This window comes from Cinclus cinclus, unplaced genomic scaffold (assembly GCF_963662255.1).
Source record: "Cinclus cinclus unplaced genomic scaffold, bCinCin1.1 SCAFFOLD_74, whole genome shotgun sequence".
In the NCBI taxonomy this organism is placed as follows: Eukaryota; Metazoa; Chordata; class Aves; order Passeriformes; family Cinclidae; genus Cinclus; species Cinclus cinclus.
This window is the reverse complement of record NW_026912108.1, coordinates 116261-139512: the sequence shown is the minus strand read 5'-3', so window position 1 is coordinate 139512 and position 23252 is coordinate 116261.

The following is a 23252-nucleotide window of genomic DNA, read 5'->3' as shown; positions in this document are numbered from 1 at the left end:
TGACCATAAAAGCGAGGAGAGAGCATGCAGGAAGCACACTAGTTCTGTCTAGTGCTTTCCGTGCAGAGAGGCGGCAAAGCTGAATGACGTGCCAGAGCTTCACTTCTCGCTGGAGCACAGGAAGGCAAGAATGAAGAGGCAGAACACAGCCTTGGTTTCAGCAGCCTCCGGGACTGCAAAAGTTCAGCAATAGCTCTGTCAAAGCAGAACTCGGCTGAGAATGCTCTCGCAGCTTGGCAAAGTTAGGCGCAGCTGTTGACCAGCTCTGCCCGTGGCCACAGGCTGCTTCTTCCACCTTCACTGTGGCAGAGCTTTTGCGGAGCAGAGAGGGCATTCTTCAAGTGCGTGTTCTCCAGGGTGCTGTGAAACAGACCCTAGCACGCTGTCTCGCTGATCCTGGCTTTCGGCAAGCAGGCGTGCCAGACCGCCTACATTCTGCACTCTGGCAGCCTAGTTGCCAGCTTTCGGCAGCTGCTGTCCTAGCAAGGAAGCTCAGGGAGTCAAAGCCAGTGCCGGGCGGCACCTTTCTGCTTTGCCCGCCTAAGCGGCGCCACGCTCCCTCGGATACTGTGTCCTTTCCCTCTGCACTGCGTCTGCCGAGGTGCTCTGTGCCTCTCGGAGCAGAAGGGCAAAGGACAATGTTTTCCACAGCAGGGTAGAAATGGCATTGCTAGCAGGAAAGCTAGATGCCTTGGAACTGTCCCCTTAGCCCTTGCCACTCACTTCAGGCTCGTACGCTGAGCAGAACAGCCTGCTGTTCTGAAGCTTCGCTGGCTGCCGTTCGTGCCCAGACGCGATTTCCTTCCCAAGGAGGCGAAGCGCCGTCTACTTCTCGCAGCGAGCACGCTGCTCCTGGCTTTCGCTTCTGCCGCAACGAGCTCGCTACGAGCACTTTTCTTCTCAACCCTCTAGACCATTGCTTTCTGCTTTTCTTGTCTCGTGAATGGAGACGGAAAGCTTCTCGGCTACAATCTCGCCTAGAACAACTGCGGCTACACATTAAGCTCGCCCGGAACGCCCTGCTGAAACTTGCCTTCTGGCACCACATTCGCGGGGCAGCCGTCTTTCTTCGGCCACCTGCCAAGTGGCCCCGTATCGCCGAGCTCGTTGCACTCCGCTTGTCAGATTGGCTTCCCGTGGCGCTGATTTCAGCCTGGCCAAATACTAGCGCTGCGGAGAGCTGTCTCGCAGACAATCATGTTCCAGCATAGAAATTTGTCCTGCAATGTTCCCCCCTCTTTTCCCGCATTGTGCTGCTCTGATGAATGCCTTGAGCATGGAACGACTTAAGCCAGCAAGTATTCCTCGCCGGCCACCTCTCGCTGTGCAAGAGGTATGCCGTGGAGCCTTTGAACGCTGCCAAGCAAAAAGCAGAGCAGTGACCATAAAAGCGAGGAGAGAGCATGCACGAAGCACACTAGTTCTGTCTAGTGCTTTCCGTGCAGAGAGGCGGCAAAGCTGAATGACGTGCCAGAGCTTCACTTCTCGCTGGAGCACAGGAAGGCAAGAATGAAGAGGCAGAACACAGCCTTGGTTTCAGCAGCCTCCGGGACTGCAAAAGTTCAGCAATAGCTCTGTCAAAGCAGAACTCGGCTGAGAATGCTCTCGCAGCTTGGCAAAGTTAGGCGCAGCTGTTGACCAGCTCTGCCCGTGGCCACAGGCTGCTTCTTCCACCTTCACTGTGGCAGAGCTTTTGCGGAGCAGAGAGGGCATTCTTCAAGTGCGTGTTCTCCAGGGTGCTGTGAAACAGAGCCTAGCACGCTGTCTCGCTGATCCTGGCTTTCGGCAAGCAGGCGTGCCAGACCGCCTACATTCTGCACTCTGGCAGCCTAGTTGCCAGCTTTCGGCAGCTGCTGTCCTAGCAAGGAAGCTCAGGGAGTCAAAGCCAGTGCCGGGCGGCACCTTTCTGCTTTGCCCGCCTAAGCGGCGCCACGCTCCCTCGGATACTGTGTCCTTTCCCTCTACACTGCGTCTGCCGAGGTGCTCTGTGCCTCTCGGAGCAGAAGGGCAAAGGACAATGTTTTCCACAGCAGGGTAGAAATGGCATTGCTAGCAGGAAAGCTAGATGCCTTGGAACTGTCCCCTTAGCCCTTGCCACTCACTTCAGGCTCGTACGCTGAGCAGAACAGCCTGCTGTTCTGAAGCTTCGCTGGCTGCCGTTCGTGCCCAGACGCCATTTCCTTCCCAAGGAGGCGAAGCGCCGTCTACTTCTCGCAGCGAGCACGCTGCTCCTGGCTTTCGCTTCTGCCGCAACCATTGCGTTCTGCTTTTCTTGTCTCGTGAATGGAGACGGAAAGCTTCTCGGCTACAATCTCGCCTAGAACAACTGCGGCTACACATTAAGCTCGCCCGGAACGCCCTGCTGAAACTTGCCTTCTGGCACCACATTCGCGGGGCAGCCGTCTTTCTTCGGCCACCTGCCAAGTGGCCCCGTATCGCCGAGCTCGTTGCACTCCGCTTGTCAGATTGGCTTCCCGTGGCGCTGATTTCAGCCTGGCCAAATACTAGCGCTGCGGAGAGCTGTCTCGCAGACAATCATGTTCCAGCATAGAAATTTGTCCTGCAATGTTCCCCCCTCTTTTCCCGCATTGTGCTGCTCTGATGAATGCCTTGAGCATGGAACGACTTAAGCCAGCAAGTATTCCTCGCCGGCCACCTCTCGCTGTGCAAGAGGTATGCCGTGGACCCTTGGAACGCTGCCAAGCAAAAAGCAGAGCAGTGACCATAAAAGCGAGGAGAGAGCATGCACGAAGCACACTAGTTCTGTCTAGTGCTTTCCGTGCAGAGAGGCGGCAAAGCTGAATGACGTGCCAGAGCTTCACTTCTCGCTGGAGCACAGGAAGGCAAGAATGAAGAGGCAGAACACAGCCTTGGTTTCAGCAGCCTCCGGGACTGCAAAAGTTCAGCAATAGCTCTGTCAAAGCAGAACTCGGCTGAGAATGCTCTCGCAGCTTGGGAAAGTTAGGCGCAGCTGTTGACCAGCTCTGCCCGTGGCCACAGGCTGCTTCTTCCACCTTCACTGTGGCAGAGCTTTTGCGGAGCAGAGAGGGCATTCTTCAAGTGCGTGTTCTCCAGGGTGCTGTGAGACAGAGCCTAGCACGCTGTCTCGCTGAAACTGGCTTTCGGCAAGCAGGCGTGCCAGACCGCCTACATTCTGCACTCTGGCAGCCTAGTTGCCAGCTTTCGGCAGCTGCTGTCCTAGCAAGGAAGCTCAGGGAGTCAAAGCCAGTGCCGGGCGGCACCTTTCTGCTTTGCCCGCCTAAGCGGCGCCACGCTCCCTCGGATACTGTGTCCTTTCCCTCTGCACTGCGTCTGCCGAGGTGCTCTGTGCCTCTCGGAGCAGAAGGGCAAAGGACAATGTTTTCCACAGCAGGGTAGAAATGGCATTGCTAGCAGGAAAGCTAGATGCCTTGGAACTGTCCTCTTAGCCCTTGCCACTCACTTCAGGCTCGTACGCTGAGCAGAACAGCCTGCTGTTCTGAAGCTTCGCTGGCTGCCGTTCGTGCCCAGACGCCATTTCCTTCCCAAGGAGGCGAAGCGCCGTCTACTTCTCGCAACGAGCACGCTGCTCCTGGCTTTCGCTTCTGCCGCAACGAGCTCGCTACGAGCACTTCTCAACCCTCTAGACCATTGCGTTCTGCTTTTCTTGTCTCGTGAATGGAGACGGAAAGCTTCTCGGCTACAATCTCGCCTAGAACAACTGCGGCTACACATTAAGCTCGCCCGGAACGCCCTGCTGAAACTTGCCTTCTGGCACCACATTCGCGGGGCAGCCGTCTTTCTTCGGCCACCTGCCAAGTGGCCCCGTATCGCCGCGCTCGTTGCACTCCGCTTGTCAGATTGGCTTCCCGTGGCGCTGATTTCAGCCTGGCCAAATACTAGCGCTGCGGAGAGCTGTCTCGCAGACAATCATGTTCCAGCATAGAAATTTGTCCTGCAATGTTCCCCCCTCTTTTCCCGCATTGTGCTGCTCTGATGAATGCCTTGAGCATGGAACGACTTAAGCCAGCAAGTATTCCTCGCCGGCCACCTCTCGCTGTGCAAGAGGTATGCCGTGGACCCTTTGAACGCTGCCAAGCAAAAAGCAGAGCAGTGACCATAAAAGCGAGGAGAGAGCATGCACGAAGCACACTAGTTCTGTCTAGTGCTTTCCGTGCAGAGAGGCGGCAAAGCTGAATGACGTGCCAGAGCTTCACTTCTCGCTGGAGCACAGGAAGGCAAGAATGAAGAGGCAGAACACAGCCTTGGTTTCAGCAGCCTCCGGGACTGCAAAAGTTCAGCAATAGCTCTGTCAAAGCAGAACTCGGCTGAGAATGCTCTCGCAGCTTGGCAAAGTTAGGCGCAGCTGTTGACCAGCTCTGCCCGTGGCCACAGGCTGCTTCTTCCACCTTCACTGTGGCAGAGCTTTTGCGGAGCAGAGAGGGCATTCTTCAAGTGCGTGTTCTCCAGGGTGCTGTGAAACAGAGCCTAGCACGCTGTCTCGCTGATCCTGGCTTTCGGCAAGCAGGCGTGCCAGACCGCCTACATTCTGCACTCTGGCAGCCTAGTTGCCAGCTTTCGGCAGCTGCTGTCCTAGCAAGGAAGCTCAGGGAGTCAAAGCCAGTGCCGGGCGGCACCTTTCTGCTTTGCCCGCCTAAGCGGCGCCACGCTCCCTCGGATACTGTGTCCTTTCCCTCTGCACTGCGTCTGCCGAGGTGCTCTGTGCCTCTCGGAGCAGAAGGGCAAAGGACAATGTTTTCCACAGCAGGGTAGAAATGGCATTGCTAGCAGGAAAGCTAGATGCCTTGGAACTGTCCCCTTAGCCCTTGCCACTCACTTCAGGCTCGTACGCTGAGCAGAACAGCCTGCTGTTCTGAAGCTTCGCTGGCTGCCGTTCGTGCCCAGACGCCATTTCCTTCCCAAGGAGGCGAAGCGCCGTCTACTTCTCGCAGCGAGCACGCTGCTCCTGGCTTTCGCTTCTGCCGCAACCATTGCGTTCTGCTTTTCTTGTCTCGTGAATGGAGACGGAAAGCTTCTCGGCTACAATCTCGCCTAGAACAACTGCGGCTACACATTAAGCTCGCCCGGAACGCCCTGCTGAAACTTGCCTTCTGGCACCACATTCGCGGGGCAGCCGTCTTTCTTCGGCCACCTGCCAAGTGGCCCCGTATCGCCGAGCTCGTTGCACTCCGCTTGTCAGATTGGCTTCCCGTGGCGCTGATTTCAGCCTGGCCAAATACTAGCGCTGCGGAGAGCTGTCTCGCAGACAATCATGTTCCAGCATAGAAATTTGTCCTGCAATGTTCCCCCCTCTTTTCCCGCATTGTGCTGCTCTGATGAATGCCTTGAGCATGGAACGACTTAAGCCAGCAAGTATTCCTCGCCGGCCACCTCTCGCTGTGCAAGAGGTATGCCGTGGACCCTTGGAACGCTGCCAAGCAAAAAGCAGAGCAGTGACCATAAAAGCGAGGAGAGAGCATGCACGAAGCACACTAGTTCTGTCTAGTGCTTTCCGTGCAGAGAGGCGGCAAAGCTGAATGACGTGCCAGAGCTTCACTTCTCGCTGGAGCACAGGAAGGCAAGAATGAAGAGGCAGAACACAGCCTTGGTTTCAGCAGCCTCCGGGACTGCAAAAGTTCAGCAATAGCTCTGTCAAAGCAGAACTCGGCTGAGAATGCTCTCGCAGCTTGGCAAAGTTAGGCGCAGCTGTTGACCAGCTCTGCCCGTGGCCACAGGCTGCTTCTTCCACCTTCACTGTGGCAGAGCTTTTGCGGAACAGAGAGGGCATTCTTCAAGTGCGTGTTCTCCAGGGTGCTGTGAGACAGAGCCTAGCACGCTGTCTCGCTGAAACTGGCTTTCGGCAAGCAGGCGTGCCAGACCGCCTACATTCTGCACTCTGGCAGCCTAGTTGCCAGCTTTCGGCAGCTGCTGTCCTAGCAAGGAAGCTCAGGGAGTCAAAGCCAGTGCCGGGCGGCACCTTTCTGCTTTGCCCGCCTAAGCGGCGCCACACTCCCCCGGATACTGTGTCCTTTCCCTCTGCACTGCGTCTGCCGAGGTGCTCTCTGCCTCTCGGAGCAGAAGGGCAAAGGACAATGTTTTCCACAGCAGGGTAGAAATGGCATTGCTAGCAGGAAAGCTAGATGCCTTGGAACTGTCCCCTTAGCCCTTGCCACTCACTTCAGGCTCGTACGCTGAGCAGAACAGCCTGCTGTTCTGAAGCTTCGCTGGCTGCCGTTCGTGCCCAGACGCCATTTCCTTCCCAAGGAGGCGAAGCGCCGTCTACTTCTCGCAACGAGCACGCTGCTCCTGGCTTTCGCTTCTGCCGCAACGAGCTCGCTACGAGCACTATTCTTCTCAACCCTCTAGACCATTGCGTTCTGCTTTTCTTGTCTCGTGAATGGAGACGGAAAGCTTCTCGGCTACAATCTCGCCTAGAACAACTGCGGCTACACATTAAGCTCGCCCGGAACGCCCTGCTGAAACTTGCCTTCTGGCACCACATTCGCGGGGCAGCCGTCTTTCTTCGGCCACCTGCCAAGTGGCCCCGTATCGCCGCGCTCGTTGCACTCCGCTTGTCAGATTGGCTTCCCGTGGCGCTGATTTCAGCCTGGCCAAATACTAGCGCTGCGGAGAGCTGTCTCGCAGACAATCATGTTCCAGCATAGAAATTTGTCCTGCAATGTTCCCCCCTCTTTTCCCTCATGGTGTTGCTCTGATGAATGCCTTGAGCATGGAACGACTTAAGCCAGCAAGTATTCCTCGCCGGCCACCTCTCGCTGTGCAAGAGGTATGCCGTGGACCCTTTGAACGCTGCCAAGCAAAAAGCAGAGCAGTGACCATAAAAGCGAGGAGAGAGCATGCACGAAGCACACTAGTTCTGTCTAGTGCTTTCCGTGCAGAGAGGCGGCAAAGCTGAATGACGTGCCAGAGCTTCACTTCTCGCTGGAGCACAGGAAGGCAAGAATGAAGAGGCAGAACACAGCCTTGGTTTCAGCAGCCTCCGGGACTGCAAAAGTTCAGCAATAGCTCTGTCAAAGCAGAACTCGGCTGAGAATGCTCTCGCAGCTTGGCAAAGTTAGGCGCAGCTGTTGACCAGCTCTGCCCGTGGCCACAGGCTGCTTCTTCCACCTTCACTGTGGCAGAGCTTTTGCGGAGCAGAGAGGGCATTCTTCAAGTGCGTGTTCTCCAGGGTGCTGTGAAACAGAGCCTAGCACGCTGTCTCGCTGATCCTGGCTTTCGGCAAGCAGGCGTGCCAGACCGCCTACATTCTGCACTCTGGCAGCCTAGTTGCCAGCTTTCGGCAGCTGCTGTCCTAGCAAGGAAGCTCAGGGAGTCAAAGCCAGTGCCGGGCGGCACCTTTCTGCTTTGCCCGCCTAAGCGGCGCCACGCTCCCTCGGATACTGTGTCCTTTCCCTCTGCACTGCGTCTGCCGAGGTGCTCTGTGCCTCTCGGAGCAGAAGGGCAAAGGACAATGTTTTCCACAGCAGGGTAGAAATGGCATTGCTAGCAGGAAAGCTAGATGCCTTGGAACTGTCCCCTTAGCCCTTGCCACTCACTTCAGGCTCGTACGCTGAGCAGAACAGCCTGCTGTTCTGAAGCTTCGCTGGCTGCCGTTCGTGCCCAGACGCGATTTCCTTCCCAAGGAGGCGAAGCGCCGTCTACTTCTCGCAGCGAGCACGCTGCTCCTGGCTTTCGCTTCTGCCGCAACGAGCTCGCTACGAGCACTTTTCTTCTCAACCCTCTAGACCATTGCTTTCTGCTTTTCTTGTCTCGTGAATGGAGACGGAAAGCTTCTCGGCTACAATCTCGCCTAGAACAACTGCGGCTACACATTAAGCTCGCCCGGAACGCCCTGCTGAAACTTGCCTTCAGGCACCACATTCGCGGGGCAGCCGTCTTTCTTCGGCCACCTGCCAAGTGGCCCCGTATCGCCGAGCTCGTTGCACTCCGCTTGTCAGATTGGCTTCCCGTGGCGCTGATTTCAGCCTGGCCAAATACTAGCGCTGCGGAGAGCTGTCTCGCAGACAATCATGTTCCAGCATAGAAATTTGTCCTGCAATGTTCCCCCCTCTTTTCCCGCATTGTGCTGCTCTGATGAATGCCTTGAGCATGGAACGACTTAAGCCAGCAAGTATTCCTCGCCGGCCACCTCTCGCTGTGCAAGAGGTATGCCGTGGACCCTTTGAACGCTGCCAAGCAAAAAGCAGAGCAGTGACCATAAAAGCGAGGAGAGAGCATGCAGGAAGCACACTAGTTCTGTCTAGTGCTTTCCGTGCAGAGAGGCGGCAAAGCTGAATGCCGTGCCAGAGCTTCACTTCTCGCTGGAGCACAGGAAGGCAAGAATGAAGAGGCAGAACACAGCCTTGGTTTCAGCAGCCTCCGGGACTGCAAAAGTTCAGCAATAGCTCTGTCAAAGCAGAACTCGGCTGAGAATGCTCTCGCAGCTTGGCAAAGTTAGGCGCAGCTGTTGACCAGCTCTGCCCGTGGCCACAGGCTGCTTCTTCCACCTTCACTGTGGCAGAGCTTTTGCGGAGCAGAGAGGGCATTCTTCAAGTGCGTGTTCTCCAGGGTGCTGTGAAACAGAGCCTAGCACGCTGTCTCGCTGATCCTGGCTTTCGGCAAGCAGGCGTGCCAGACCGCCTACATTCTGCACTCTGGCAGCCTAGTTGCCAGCTTTCGGCAGCTGCTGTCCTAGCAAGGAAGCTCAGGGAGTCAAAGCCAGTGCCGGGCGGCACCTTTCTGCTTTGCCCGCCTAAGCGGCGCCACGCTCCCTCGGATACTGTGTCCTTTCCCTCTGCACTGCGTCTGCCGAGGTGCTCTGTGCCTCTCGGAGCAGAAGGGCAAAGGACAATGTTTTCCACAGCAGGGTAGAAATGGCATTGCTAGCAGGAAAGCTAGATGCCTTGGAACTGTCCCCTTAGCCCTTGCCACTCACTTCAGGCTCGTACGCTGAGCAGAACAGCCTGCTGTTCTGAAGCTTCGCTGGCTGCCGTTCGTGCCCAGACGCGATTTCCTTCCCAAGGAGGCGAAGCGCCGTCTACTTCTCGCAGCGAGCACGCTGCTCCTGGCTTTCGCTTCTGCCGCAACCATTGCGTTCTGCTTTTCTTGTCTCGTGAATGGAGACGGAAAGCTTCTCGGCTACAATCTCGCCTAGAACAACTGCGGCTACACATTAAGCTCGCCCGGAACGCCCTGCTGAAACTTGCCTTCTGGCACCACATTCGCGGGGCAGCCGTCTTTCTTCGGCCACCTGCTAAGTGGCCCCGTATCGCCGAGCTCGTTGCACTCCGCTTGTCAGATTGGCTTCCCGTGGCGCTGATTTCAGCCTGGCCAAATACTAGCGCTGCGGAGAGCTGTCTCGCAGACAATCATGTTCCAGCATAGAAATTTGTCCTGCAATGTTCCCCCCTCTTTTCCCGCATTGTGCTGCTCTGATGAATGCCTTGAGCATGGAACGACTTAAGCCAGCAAGTATTCCTCGCCGGCCACCTCTCGCTGTGCAAGAGGTATGCCGTGGACCCTTTGAACGCTGCCAAGCAAAAAGCAGAGCAGTGACCATAAAAGCGAGGAGAGAGCATGCAGGAAGCACACTAGTTCTGTCTAGTGCTTTCCGTGCAGAGAGGCGGCAAAGCTGAATGCCGTGCCAGAGCTTCACTTCTCGCTGGAGCACAGGAAGGCAAGAATGAAGAGGCAGAACACAGCCTTGGTTTCAGCAGCCTCCGGGACTGCAAAAGTTCAGCAATAGCTCTGTCAAAGCAGAACTCGGCTGAGAATGCTCTCGCAGCTTGGCAAAGTTAGGCGCAGCTGTTGACCAGCTCTGCCCGTGGCCACAGGCTGCTTCTTCCACCTTCACTGTGGCAGAGCTTTTGCGGAGCAGAGAGGGCATTCTTCAAGTGCGTGTTCTCCAGGGTGCTGTGAAACAGAGCCTAGCACGCTGTCTCGCTGATCCTGGCTTTCGGCAAGCAGGCGTGCCAGACCGCCTACATTCTGCACTCTGGCAGCCTAGTTGCCAGCTTTCGGCAGCTGCTGTCCTAGCAAGGAAGCTCAGGGAGTCAAAGCCAGTGCCGGGCGGCACCTTTCTGCTTTGCCCGCCTAAGCGGCGCCACGCTCCCTCGGATACTGTGTCCTTTCCCTCTGCACTGCGTCTGCCGAGGTGCTCTGTGCCTCTCGGAGCAGAAGGGCAAAGGACAATGTTTTCCACAGCAGGGTAGAAATGGCATTGCTAGCAGGAAAGCTAGATGCCTTGGAACTGTCCCCTTAGCCCTTGCCACTCACTTCAGGCTCGTACGCTGAGCAGAACAGCCTGCTGTTCTGAAGCTTCGCTGGCTGCCGTTCGTGCCCAGACGCGATTTCCTTCCCAAGGAGGCGAAGCGCCGTCTACTTCTCGCAGCGAGCACGCTGCTCCTGGCTTTCGCTTCTGCCGCAACCATTGCGTTCTGCTTTTCTTGTCTCGTGAATGGAGACGGAAAGCTTCTCGGCTACAATCTCGCCTAGAACAACTGCGGCTACACATTAAGCTCGCCCGCAACGCCCTGCTGAAACTTGCCTTCTGGCACCACATTCGCGGGGCAGCCGTCTTTCTTCGGCCACCTGCCAAGTGGCCCCGTATCGCCGAGCTCGTTGCACTCCGCTTGTCAGATTGGCTTCCCGTGGCGCTGATTTCAGCCTGGCCAAATACTAGCGCTGCGGAGAGCTGTCTCGCAGACAATCATGTTCCAGCATAGAAATTTGTCCTGCAATGTTCCCCCCTCTTTTCCCGCATTGTGCTGCTCTGATGAATGCCTTGAGCATGGAACGACTTAAGCCAGCAAGTATTCCTCGCCGGCCACCTCTCGCTGTGCAAGAGGTATGCCGTGGACCCTTTGAACGCTGCCAAGCAAAAAGCAGAGCAGTGACCATAAAAGCGAGGAGAGAGCATGCACGAAGCACACTAGTTCTGTCTAGTGCTTTCCGTGCAGAGAGGCGGCAAAGCTGAATGACGTGCCAGAGCTTCACTTCTCGCTGGAGCACAGGAAGGCAAGAATGAAGAGGCAGAACACAGCCTTGGTTTCAGCAGCCTCCGGGACTGCAAAAGTTCAGCAATAGCTCTGTCAAAGCAGAACTCGGCTGAGAATGCTCTCGCAGCTTGGCAAAGTTAGGCGCAGCTGTTGACCAGCTCTGCCCGTGGCCACAGGCTGCTTCTTCCACCTTCACTGTGGCAGAGCTTTTGCGGAGCAGAGAGGGCATTCTTCAAGTGCGTGTTCTCCAGGGTGCTGTGAAACAGAGCCTAGCACGCTGTCTCGCTGATCCTGGCTTTCGGCAAGCAGGCGTGCCAGACCGCCTACATTCTGCACTCTGGCAGCCTAGTTGCCAGCTTTCGGCAGCTGCTGTCCTAGCAAGGAAGCTCAGGGAGTCAAAGCCAGTGCCGGGCGGCACCTTTCTGCTTTGCCCGCCTAAGCGGCGCCACGCTCCCTCGGATACTGTGTCCTTTCCCTCTGCACTGCGTCTGCCGAGGTGCTCTGTGCCTCTCGGAGCAGAAGGGCAAAGGACAATGTTTTCCACAGCAGGGTAGAAATGGCATTGCTAGCAGGAAAGCTAGATGCCTTGGAACTGTCCCCTTAGCCCTTGCCACTCACTTCAGGCTCGTACGCTGAGCAGAACAGCCTGCTGTTCTGAAGCTTCGCTGGCTGCCGTTCGTGCCCAGACGCGATTTCCTTCCCAAGGAGGCGAAGCGCCGTCTACTTCTCGCAGCGAGCACGCTGCTCCTGGCTTTCGCTTCTGCCGCAACGAGCTCGCTACGAGCACTTTTCTTCTCAACCCTCTAGACCATTGCTTTCTGCTTTTCTTGTCTCGTGAATGGAGACGGAAAGCTTCTCGGCTACAATCTCGCCTAGAACAACTGCGGCTACACATTAAGCTCGCCCGGAACGCCCTGCTGAAACTTGCCTTCAGGCACCACATTCGCGGGGCAGCCGTCTTTCTTCGGCCACCTGCCAAGTGGCCCCATATCGCCGCGCTCGTTGCACTCCGCTTGTCAGATTGGCTTCCCGTGGCGCTGATTTCAGCCTGGCCAAATACTAGCGCTGCGGAGAGCTGTCTCGCAGACAATCATGTTCCAGCATAGAAATTTGTCCTGCAATGTTCCCCCCTCTTTTCCCGCATTGTGCTGCTCTGATGAATGCCTTGAGCATGGAACGACTTAAGCCAGCAAGTATTCCTCGCCGGCCACCTCTCGCTGTGCAAGAGGTATGCCGTGGACCCTTTGAACGCTGCCAAGCAAAAAGCAGAGCAGTGACCATAAAAGCGAGGAGAGAGCATGCACGAAGCACACTAGTTCTGTCTAGTGCTTTCCGTGCAGAGAGGCGGCAAAGCTGAATGCCGTGCCAGAGCTTCACTTCTCGCTGGAGCACAGGAAGGCAAGAATGAAGAGGCAGAACACAGCCTTGGTTTCAGCAGCCTCCGGGACTGCAAAAGTTCAGCAATAGCTCTGTCAAAGCAGAACTCGGCTGAGAATGCTCTCGCAGCTTGGGAAAGTTAGGCGCAGCTGTTGACCAGCTCTGCCCGTGGCCACAGGCTGCTTCTTCCACCTTCACTGTGGCAGAGCTTTTGCGGAGCAGAGAGGGCATTCTTCAAGTGCGTGTTCTCCAGGGTGCTGTGAAACAGACCCTAGCACGCTGTCTCGCTGATCCTGGCTTTCGGCAAGCAGGCGTGCCAGACCGCCTACATTCTGCACTCTGGCAGCCTAGTTGCCAGCTTTCGGCAGCTGCTGTCCTAGCAAGGAAGCTCAGGGAGTCAAAGCCAGTGCCGGGCGGCACCTTTCTGCTTTGCCCGCCTAAGCGGCGCCACGCTCCCTCGGATACTGTGTCCTTTCCCTCTACACTGCCTCTGCCGAGGTGCTCTGTGCCTCTCGGAGCAGAAGGGCAAAGGACAATGTTTTCCACAGCAGGGTAGAAATGGCATTGCTAGCAGGAAAGCTAGATGCCTTGGAACTGTCCCCTTAGCCCTTGCCACTCACTTCAGGCTCGTACGCTGAGCAGAACAGCCTGCTGTTCTGAAGCTTCGCTGGCTGCCGTTCGTGCCCAGACGCGATTTCCTTCCCAAGGAGGCGAAGCGCCGTCTACTTCTCGCAGCGAGCACGCTGCTCCTGGCTTTCGCTTCTGCCGCAACCATTGCGTTCTGCTTTTCTTGTCTCGTGAATGGAGACGGAAAGCTTCTCGGCTACAATCTCGCCTAGAACAACTGCGGCTACACATTAAGCTCGCCCGGAACGCCCTGCTGAAACTTGCCTTCTGGCACCACATTCGCGGGGCAGCCGTCTTTCTTCGGCCACCTGCCAAGTGGCCCCGTATCGCCGAGCTCGTTGCACTCCGCTTGTCAGATTGGCTTCCCGTGGCGCTGATTTCAGCCTGGCCAAATACTAGCGCTGCGGAGAGCTGTCTCGCAGACAATCATGTTCCAGCATAGAAATTTGTCCTGCAATGTTCCCCCCTCTTTTCCCGCATTGTGCTGCTCTGATGAATGCCTTGAGCATGGAACGACTTAAGCCAGCAAGTATTCCTCGCCGGCCACCTCTCGCTGTGCAAGAGGTATGCCGTGGACCCTTTGAACGCTGCCAAGCAAAAAGCAGAGCAGTGACCATAAAAGCGAGGAGAGAGCATGCAGGAAGCACACTAGTTCTGTCTAGTGCTTTCCGTGCAGAGAGGCGGCAAAGCTGAATGCCGTGCCAGAGCTTCACTTCTCGCTGGAGCACAGGAAGGCAAGAATGAAGAGGCAGAACACAGCCTTGGTTTCAGCAGCCTCCGGGACTGCAAAAGTTCAGCAATAGCTCTGTCAAAGCAGAACTCGGCTGAGAATGCTCTCGCAGCTTGGCAAAGTTAGGCGCAGCTGTTGACCAGCTCTGCCCGTGGCCACAGGCTGCTTCTTCCACCTTCACTGTGGCAGAGCTTTTGCGGAGCGGAGAGGGCATTCTTCAAGTGCGTGTTCTCCAGGGTGCTGTGAAACAGACCCTAGCACGCTGTCTCGCTGATCCTGGCTTTCGGCAAGCAGGCGTGCCAGACCGCCTACATTCTGCACTCTGGCAGCCTAGTTGCCAGCTTTCGGCAGCTGCTGTCCTAGCAAGGAAGCTCAGGGAGTCAAAGCCAGTGCCGGGCGGCACCTTTCTGCTTTGCCCGCCTAAGCGGCGCCACGCTCCCTCGGATACTGTGTCCTTTCCCTCTGCACTGCGTCTGCCGAGGTGCTCTGTGCCTCTCGGAGCAGAAGGGCAAAGGACAATGTTTTCCACAGCAGGGTAGAAATGGCATTGCTAGCAGGAAAGCTAGATGCCTTGGAACTGTCCCCTTAGCCCTTGCCACTCACTTCAGGCTCGTACGCTGAGCAGAACAGCCTGCTGTTCTGAAGCTTCGCTGGCTGCCGTTCGTGCCCAGACGCGATTTCCTTCCCAAGGAGGCGAAGCGCCGTCTACTTCTCGCAGCGAGCACGCTGCTCCTGGCTTTCGCTTCTGCCGCAACCATTGCGTTCTGCTTTTCTTGTCTCGTGAATGGAGACGGAAAGCTTCTCGGCTACAATCTCGCCTAGAACAACTGCGGCTACACATTAAGCTCGCCCGGAACGCCCTGCTGAAACTTGCCTTCTGGCACCACATTCGCGGGGCAGCCGTCTTTCTTCGGCCACCTGCCAAGTGGCCCCGTATCGCCGCGCTCGTTGCACTCCGCTTGTCAGATTGGCTTCCCGTGGCGCTGATTTCAGCCTGGCCAAATACTAGCGCTGCGGAGAGCTGTCTCGCAGACAATCATGTTCCAGCATAGAAATTTGTCCTGCAATGTTCCCCCCTCTTTTCCCTCATGGTGTTGCTCTGATGAATGCCTTGAGCATGGAACGACTTAAGCCAGCAAGTATTCCTCGCCGGCCACCTCTCGCTGTGCAAGAGGTATGCCGTGGACCCTTTGAACGCTGCCAAGCAAAAAGCAGAGCAGTGACCATAAAAGCGAGGAGAGAGCATGCACGAAGCACACTAGTTCTGTCTAGTGCTTTCCGTGCAGAGAGGCGGCAAAGCTGAATGCCGTGCCAGAGCTTCACTTCTCGCTGGAGCACAGGAAGGCAAGAATGAAGAGGCAGAACACAGCCTTGGTTTCAGCAGCCTCCGGGACTGCAAAAGTTCAGCAATAGCTCTGTCAAAGCAGAACTCGGCTGAGAATGCTCTCGCAGCTTGGCAAAGTTAGGCGCAGCTGTTGACCAGCTCTGCCCGTGGCCACAGGCTGCTTCTTCCACCTTCACTGTGGCAGAGCTTTTGCGGAGCAGAGAGGGCATTCTTCAAGTGCGTGTTCTCCAGGGTGCTGTGAAACAGACCCTAGCACGCTGTCTCGCTGATCCTGGCTTTCGGCAAGCAGGCGTGCCAGACCGCCTACATTCTGCACTCTGGCAGCCTAGTTGCCAGCTTTCGGCAGCTGCTGTCCTAGCAAGGAAGCTCAGGGAGTCAAAGCCAGTGCCGGGCGGCACCTTTCTGCTTTGCCCGCCTAAGCGGCGCCACGCTCCCTCGGATACTGTGTCCTTTCCCTCTACACTGCGTCTGCCGAGGTGCTCTGTGCCTCTCGGAGCAGAAGGGCAAAGGACAATGTTTTCCACAGCAGGGTAGAAATGGCATTGCTAGCAGGAAAGCTAGATGCCTTGGAACTGTCCCCTTAGCCCTTGCCACTCACTTCAGGCTCGTACGCTGAGCAGAACAGCCTGCTGTTCTGAAGCTTCGCTGGCTGCCGTTCGTGCCCAGACGCGATTTCCTTCCCAAGGAGGCGAAGCGCCGTCTACTTCTCGCAGCGAGCACGCTGCTCCTGGCTTTCGCTTCTGCCGCAACCATTGCGTTCTGCTTTTCTTGTCTCGTGAATGGAGACGGAAAGCTTCTCGGCTACAATCTCGCCTAGAACAACTGCGGCTACACATTAAGCTCGCCCGGAACGCCCTGCTGAAACTTGCCTTCTGGCACCACATTCGCGGGGCAGCCGTCTTTCTTCGGCCACCTGCCAAGTGGCCCCGTATCGCCGAGCTCGTTGCACTCCGCTTGTCAGATTGGCTTCCCGTGGCGCTGATTTCAGCCTGGCCAAATACTAGCGCTGCGGAAAGCTGTCTCGCAGACAATCATGTTCCAGCATAGAAATTTGTCCTGCAATGTTCCCCCCTCTTTTCCCGCATTGTGCTGCTCTGATGAATGCCTTGAGCATGGAACGACTTAAGCCAGCAAGTATTCCTCGCCGGCCACCTCTCGCTGTGCAAGAGGTATGCCGTGGACCCTTTGAACGCTGCCAAGCAAAAAGCAGAGCAGTGACCATAAAAGCGAGGAGAGAGCATGCACGAAGCACACTAGTTCTGTCTAGTGCTTTCCGTGCAGAGAGGCGGCAAAGCTGAATGCCGTGCCAGAGCTTCACTTCTCGCTGGAGCACAGGAAGGCAAGAATGAAGAGGCAGAACACAGCCTTGGTTTCAGCAGCCTCCGGGACTGCAAAAGTTCAGCAATAGCTCTGTCAAAGCAGAACTCGGCTGAGAATGCTCTCGCAGCTTGGCAAAGTTAGGCGCAGCTGTTGACCAGCTCTGCCCGTGGCCACAGGCTGCTTCTTCCACCTTCACTGTGGCAGAGCTTTTGCGGAGCAGAGAGGGCATTCTTCAAGTGCGTGTTCTCCAGGGTGCTGTGAAACAGACCCTAGCACGCTGTCTCGCTGATCCTGGCTTTCGGCAAGCAGGCGTGCCAGACCGCCTACATTCTGCACTCTGGCAGCCTAGTTGCCAGCTTTCGGCAGCTGCTGTCCTAGCAAGGAAGCTCAGGGAGTCAAAGCCAGTGCCGGGCGGCACCTTTCTGCTTTGCCCGCCTAAGCGGCGCCACGCTCCCTCGGATACTGTGTCCTTTCCCTCTGCACTGCGTCTGCCGAGGTGCTCTGTGCCTCTCGGAGCAGAAGGGCAAAGGACAATGTTTTCCACAGCAGGGTAGAAATGGCATTGCTAGCAGGAAAGCTAGATGCCTTGGAACTGTCCCCTTAGCCCTTGCCACTCACTTCAGGCTCGTACGCTGAGCAGAACAGCCTGCTGTTCTGAAGCTTCGCTGGCTGCCGTTCGTGCCCAGACGCCATTTCCTTCCCAAGGAGGCGAAGCGCCGTCTACTTCTCGCAGCGAGCACGCTGCTCCTGGCTTTCGCTTCTGCCGCAACGAGCTCGCTACGAGCACTTTTCTTCTCAACCCTCTAGACCATTGCTTTCTGCTTTTCTTGTCTCGTGAATGGAGACGGAAAGCTTCTCGGCTACAATCTCGCCTAGAACAACTGCGGCTACACATTAAGCTCGCCCGGAACGCCCTGCTGAAACTTGCCTTCAGGCACCACATTCGCGGGGCAGCCGTCTTTCTTCGGCCACCTGCCAAGTGGCCCCATATCGCCGCGCTCGTTGCACTCCGCTTGTCAGATTGGCTTCCCGTGGCGCTGATTTCAGCCTGGCCAAATACTAGCGCTGCGGAGAGCTGTCTCGCAGACAATCATGTTCCAGCATAGAAATTTGTCCTGCAATGTTCCCCCCTCTTTTCCCGCATTGTGCTGCTCTGATGAATGCCTTGAGCATGGAACGACTTAAGCCAGCAAGTATTCCTCGCCGGCCACCTCTCGCTGTGCAAGAGGTATGCCGTGGACCCTTTGAACGCTGCCAAGCAAAAAGCAGAGCAGTGACCATAAAAGCGAGGAGAGAGCATGCAGGAAGCACACTAGTTTTGTCTAGTGCTTTCCGTGCAGAGAGGCGGCAAAGCTGAATGCCGTGCCAGAGCTTCACTTCTCGCTGGAGCACAGGAAGGCAAGAATGAAGAGGCAGAACACAGCCTTGGTTTCAGCAGCCTCCGGGACTGCAAAAGTTCAGCAATAGCTCTGTCAAAGCAGAACTCGGCTGAGAATGCTCTCGCAGCTTGGCAAAGTTAGGCGCAGCTGTTGACCAGCTCTGCCCGTGGCCACAGGCTGCTTCTTCCACCTTCACTGTGGCAGAGCTTTTGCGGAGCGGAGAGGGCATTCTTCAAGTGCGTGTTCTCCAGGGTGCTGTGAAACAGACCCTAGCACGCTGTCTCGCTGATCCTGGCTTTCGGCAAGCAGGCGTGCCAGACCGCCTACATTCTGCACTCTGGCAGCCTAGTTGCCAGCTTTCGGCAGCTGCTGTCCTAGCAAGGAAGCTCAGGGAGTCAAAGCCAGTGCCGGGCGGCACCTTTCTGCTTTGCCCGCCTAAGCGGCGCCACGCTCCCTCGGATACTGTGTCCTTTCCCTCTGCACTGCGTCTGCCGAGGTGCTCTGTGCCTCTCGGAGCAGAAGGGCAAAGGACAATGTTTTCCACAGCAGGGTAGAAATGGCATTGCTAGCAGGAAAGCTAGATGCCTTGGAACTGTCCCCTTAGCCCTTGCCACTCACTTCAGGCTCGTACGCTGAGCAGAACAGCCTGCTGTTCTGAAGCTTCGCTGGCTGCCGTTCGTGCCCAGACGCCATTTCCTTCCCAAGGAGGCGAAGCGCCGTCTACTTCTCGCAGCGAGCACGCTGCTCCTGGCTTTCGCTTCTGCCGCAACGAGCTCGCTACGAGCACTTTTCTTCTCAACCCTCTAGACCATTGCTTTCTGCTTTTCTTGTCTCGTGAATGGAGACGGAAAGCTTCTCGGCTACAATCTCGCCTAGAACAACTGCGGCTACACATTAAGCTCGCCCGCAACGCCCTGCTGAAACTTGCCTTCTGGCACCACATTCGCGGGGCAGCCGTCTTTCTTCGGCCACCTGCCAAGTGGCCCCGTATCGCCGAGCTCGTTGCACTCCGCTTGTCAGATTGGCTTCCCGTGGCGCTGATTTCAGCCTGGCCAAATACTAGCGCTGCGGAGAGCTGTCTCGCAGACAATCATGTTCCAGCATAGAAATTTGTCCTGCAATGTTCCCCCCTCTTTTCCCGCATTGTGCTGCTCTGATGAATGCCTTGAGCATGGAACGACTTAAGCCAGCAAGTATTCCTCGCCGGCCACCTCTCGCTGTGCAAGAGGTATGCCGTGGACCCTTTGAACGCTGCCAAGCAAAAAGCAGAGCAGTGACCATAAAAGCGAGGAGAGAGCATGCACGAAGCACACTAGTTCTGTCTAGTGCTTTCCGTGCAGAGAGGCGGCAAAGCTGAATGCCGTGCCAGAGCTTCACTTCTCGCTGGAGCACAGGAAGGCAAGAATGAAGAGGCAGAACACAGCCTTGGTTTCAGCAGCCTCCGGGACTGCAAAAGTTCAGCAATAGCTCTGTCAAAGCAGAACTCGGCTGAGAATGCTCTCGCAGCTTGGCAAAGTTAGGCGCAGCTGTTGACCAGCTCTGCCCGTGGCCACAGGCTGCTTCTTCCACCTTCACTGTGGCAGAGCTTTTGCGGAGCGGAGAGGGCATTCTTCAAGTGCGTGTTCTCCAGGGTGCTGTGAAACAGACCCTAGCACGCTGTCTCGCTGATCCTGGCTTTCGGCAAGCAGGCGTGCCAGACCGCCTACATTCTGCACTCTGGCAGCCTAGTTGCCAGCTTTCGGCAGCTGCTGTCCTAGCAAGGAAGCTCAGGGAGTCAAAGCCAGTGCCGGGCGGCACCTTTCTGCTTTGCCCGCCTAAGCGGCGCCACGCTCCCTCGGATACTGTGTCCTTTCCCTCTGCACTGCGTCTGCCGAGGTGCTCTGTGCCTCTCGGAGCAGAAGGGCAAAGGACAATGTTTTCCACAGCAGGGTAGAAATGGCATTGCTAGCAGGAAAGCTAGATGCCTTGGAACTGTCCCCTTAGCCCTTGCCACTCACTTCAGGCTCGTACGCTGAGCAGAACAGCCTGCTGTTCTGAAGCTTCGCTGGCTGCCGTTCGTGCCCAGACGCGATTTCCTTCCCAAGGAGGCGAAGCGCCGTCTACTTCTCGCAGCGAGCACGCTGCTCCTGGCTTTCGCTTCTGCCGCAACGAGCTCGCTACGAGCACTTTTCTTCTCAACCCTCTAGACCATTGCTTTCTGCTTTTCTTGTCTCGTGAATGGAGACGGAAAGCTTCTCGGCTACAATCTCGCCTAGAACAACTGCGGCTACACATTAAGCTCGCCCGGAACGCCCTGCTGAAACTTGCCTTCAGGCACCACATTCGCGGGGCAGCCGTCTTTCTTCGGCCACCTGCCAAGTGGCCCCATATCGCCGCGCTCGTTGCACTCCGCTTGTCAGATTGGCTTCCCGTGGCGCTGATTTCAGCCTGGCCAAATACTAGCGCTGCGGAGAGCTGTCTCGCAGACAATCATGTTCCAGCATAGAAATTTGTCCTGCAATGTTCCCCCCTCTTTTCCCGCATTGTGCTGCTCTGATGAATGCCTTGAGCATGGAACGACTTAAGCCAGCAAGTATTCCTCGCCGGCCACCTCTCGCTGTGCAAGAGGTATGCCGTGGACCCTTTGAACGCTGCCAAGCAAAAAGCAGAGCAGTGACCATAAAAGCGAGGAGAGAGCATGCACGAAGCACACTAGTTCTGTCTAGTGCTTTCCGTGCAGAGAGGCGGCAAAGCTGAATGCCGTGCCAGAGCTTCACTTCTCGCTGGAGCACAGGAAGGCAAGAATGAAGAGGCAGAACACAGCCTTGGTTTCAGCAGCCTCCGGGACTGCAAAAGTTCAGCAATAGCTCTGTCAAAGCAGAACTCGGCTGAGAATGCTCTCGCAGCTTGGCAAAGTTAGGCGCAGCTGTTGACCAGCTCTGCCCGTGGCCACAGGCTGCTTCTTCCACCTTCACTGTGGCAGAGCTTTTGCGGAGCAGAGAGGGCATTCTTCAAGTGCGGGTTCTCCAGGGTGCTGTGAAACAGACCCTAGCACGCTGTCTCGCTGATCCTGGCTTTCGGCAAGCAGGCGTGCCAGACCGCCTACATTCTGCACTCTGGCAGCCTAGTTGCCAGCTTTCGGCAGCTGCTGTCCTAGCAAGGAAGCTCAGGGAGTCAAAGCCAGTGCCGGGCGGCACCTTTCTGCTTTGCCCGCCTAAGCGGCGCCACGCTCCCTCGGATACTGTGTCCTTTCCCTCTGCACTGCGTCTGCCGAGGTGCTCTGTGCCTCTCGGAGCAGAAGGGCAAAGGACAATGTTTTCCACAGCAGGGTAGAAATGGCATTGCTAGCAGGAAAGCTAGATGCCTTGGAACTGTCCCCTTAGCCCTTGCCACTCACTTCAGGCTCGTACGCTGAGCAGAACAGCCTGCTGTTCTGAAGCCTCGCTGGCTGCCGTTCGTGCCCAGACGCGATTTCCTTCCCAAGGAGGCGAAGCGCCGTCTACTTCTCGCAGCGAGCACGCTGCTCCTGGCTTTCGCTTCTGCCGCAACGAGCTCGCTACGAGCACTTTTCTTCTCAACCCTCTAGACCATTGCTTTCTGCTTTTCTTGTCTCGTGAATGGAGACGGAAAGCTTCTCGGCTACAATCTCGCCTAGAACAACTGCGGCTACACATTAAGCTCGCCCGGAACGCCCTGCTGAAACTTGCCTTCAGGCACCACATTCGCGGGGCAGCCGTCTTTCTTCGGCCACCTGCCAAGTGGCCCCATATCGCCGCGCTCGTTGCACTCCGCTTGTCAGATTGGCTTCCCGTGGCGCTGATTTCAGCCTGGCCAAATACTAGCGCTGCGGAGAGCTGTCTCGCAGACAATCATGTTCCAGCATAGAAATTTGTCCTGCAATGTTCCCCCCTCTTTTCCCGCATTGTGCTGCTCTGATGAATGCCTTGAGCATGGAACGACTTAAGCCAGCAAGTATTCCTCGCCGGCCACCTCTCGCTGTGCAAGAGGTATGCCGTGGACCCTTTGAACGCTGCCAAGCAAAAAGCAGAGCAGTGACCATAAAAGCGAGGAGAGAGCATGCAGGAAGCACACTAGTTCTGTCTAGTGCTTTCCGTGCAGAGAGGCGGCAAAGCTGAATGCCGTGCCAGAGCTTCACTTCTCGCTGGAGCACAGGAAGGCAAGAATGAAGAGGCAGAACACAGCCTTGGTTTCAGCAGCCTCCGGGACTGCAAAAGTTCAGCAATAGCTCTGTCAAAGCAGAACTCGGCTGAGAATGCTCTCGCAGCTTGGCAAAGTTAGGCGCAGCTGTTGACCAGCTCTGCCCGTGGCCACAGGCTGCTTCTTCCACCTTCACTGTGGCAGAGCTTTTGCGGAGCGGAGAGGGCATTCTTCAAGTGCGTGTTCTCCAGGGTGCTGTGAAACAGACCCTAGCACGCTGTCTCGCTGATCCTGGCTTTCGGCAAGCAGGCGTGCCAGACCGCCTACATTCTGCACTCTGGCAGCCTAGTTGCCAGCTTTCGGCAGCTGCTGTCCTAGCAAGGAAGCTCAGGGAGTCAAAGCCAGTGCCGGGCGGCACCTTTCTGCTTTGCCCGCCTAAGCGGCGCCACGCTCCCTCGGATACTGTGTCCTTTCCCTCTGCACTGCGTCTGCCGAGGTGCTCTGTGCCTCTCGGAGCAGAAGGGCAAAGGACAATGTTTTCCACAGCAGGGTAGAAATGGCATTGCTAGCAGGAAAGCTAGATGCCTTGGAACTGTCCCCTTAGCCCTTGCCACTCACTTCAGGCTCGTACGCTGAGCAGAACAGCCTGCTGTTCTGAAGCTTCGCTGGCTGCCGTTCGTGCCCAGACGCCATTTCCTTCCCAAGGAGGCGAAGCGCCGTCTACTTCTCGCAGCGAGCACGCTGCTCCTGGCTTTCGCTTCTGCCGCAACGAGCTCGCTACGAGCACTTTTCTTCTCAACCCTCTAGACCATTGCTTTCTGCTTTTCTTGTCTCGTGAATGGAGACGGAAAGCTTCTCGGCTACAATCTCGCCTAGAACAACTGCGGCTACACATTAAGCTCGCCCGGAACGCCCTGCTGAAACTTGCCTTCAGGCACCACATTCGCGGGGCAGCCGTCTTTCTTCGGCCACCTGCCAAGTGGCCCCATATCGCCGCGCTCGTTGCACTCCGCTTGTCAGATTGGCTTCCCGTGGCGCTGATTTCAGCCTGGCCAAATACTAGCGCTGCGGAGAGCTGTCTCGCAGACAATCATGTTCCAGCATAGAAATTTGTCCTGCAATGTTCCCCCCTCTTTTCCCGCATTGTGCTGCTCTGATGAATGCCTTGAGCATGGAACGACTTAAGCCAGCAAGTATTCCTCGCCGGCCACCTCTCGCTGTGCAAGAGGTATGCCGTGGACCCTTTGAACGCTGCCAAGCAAAAAGCAGAGCAGTGACCATAAAAGCGAGGAGAGAGCATGCACGAAGCACACTAGTTCTGTCTAGTGCTTTCCGTGCAGAGAGGCGGCAAAGCTGAATGC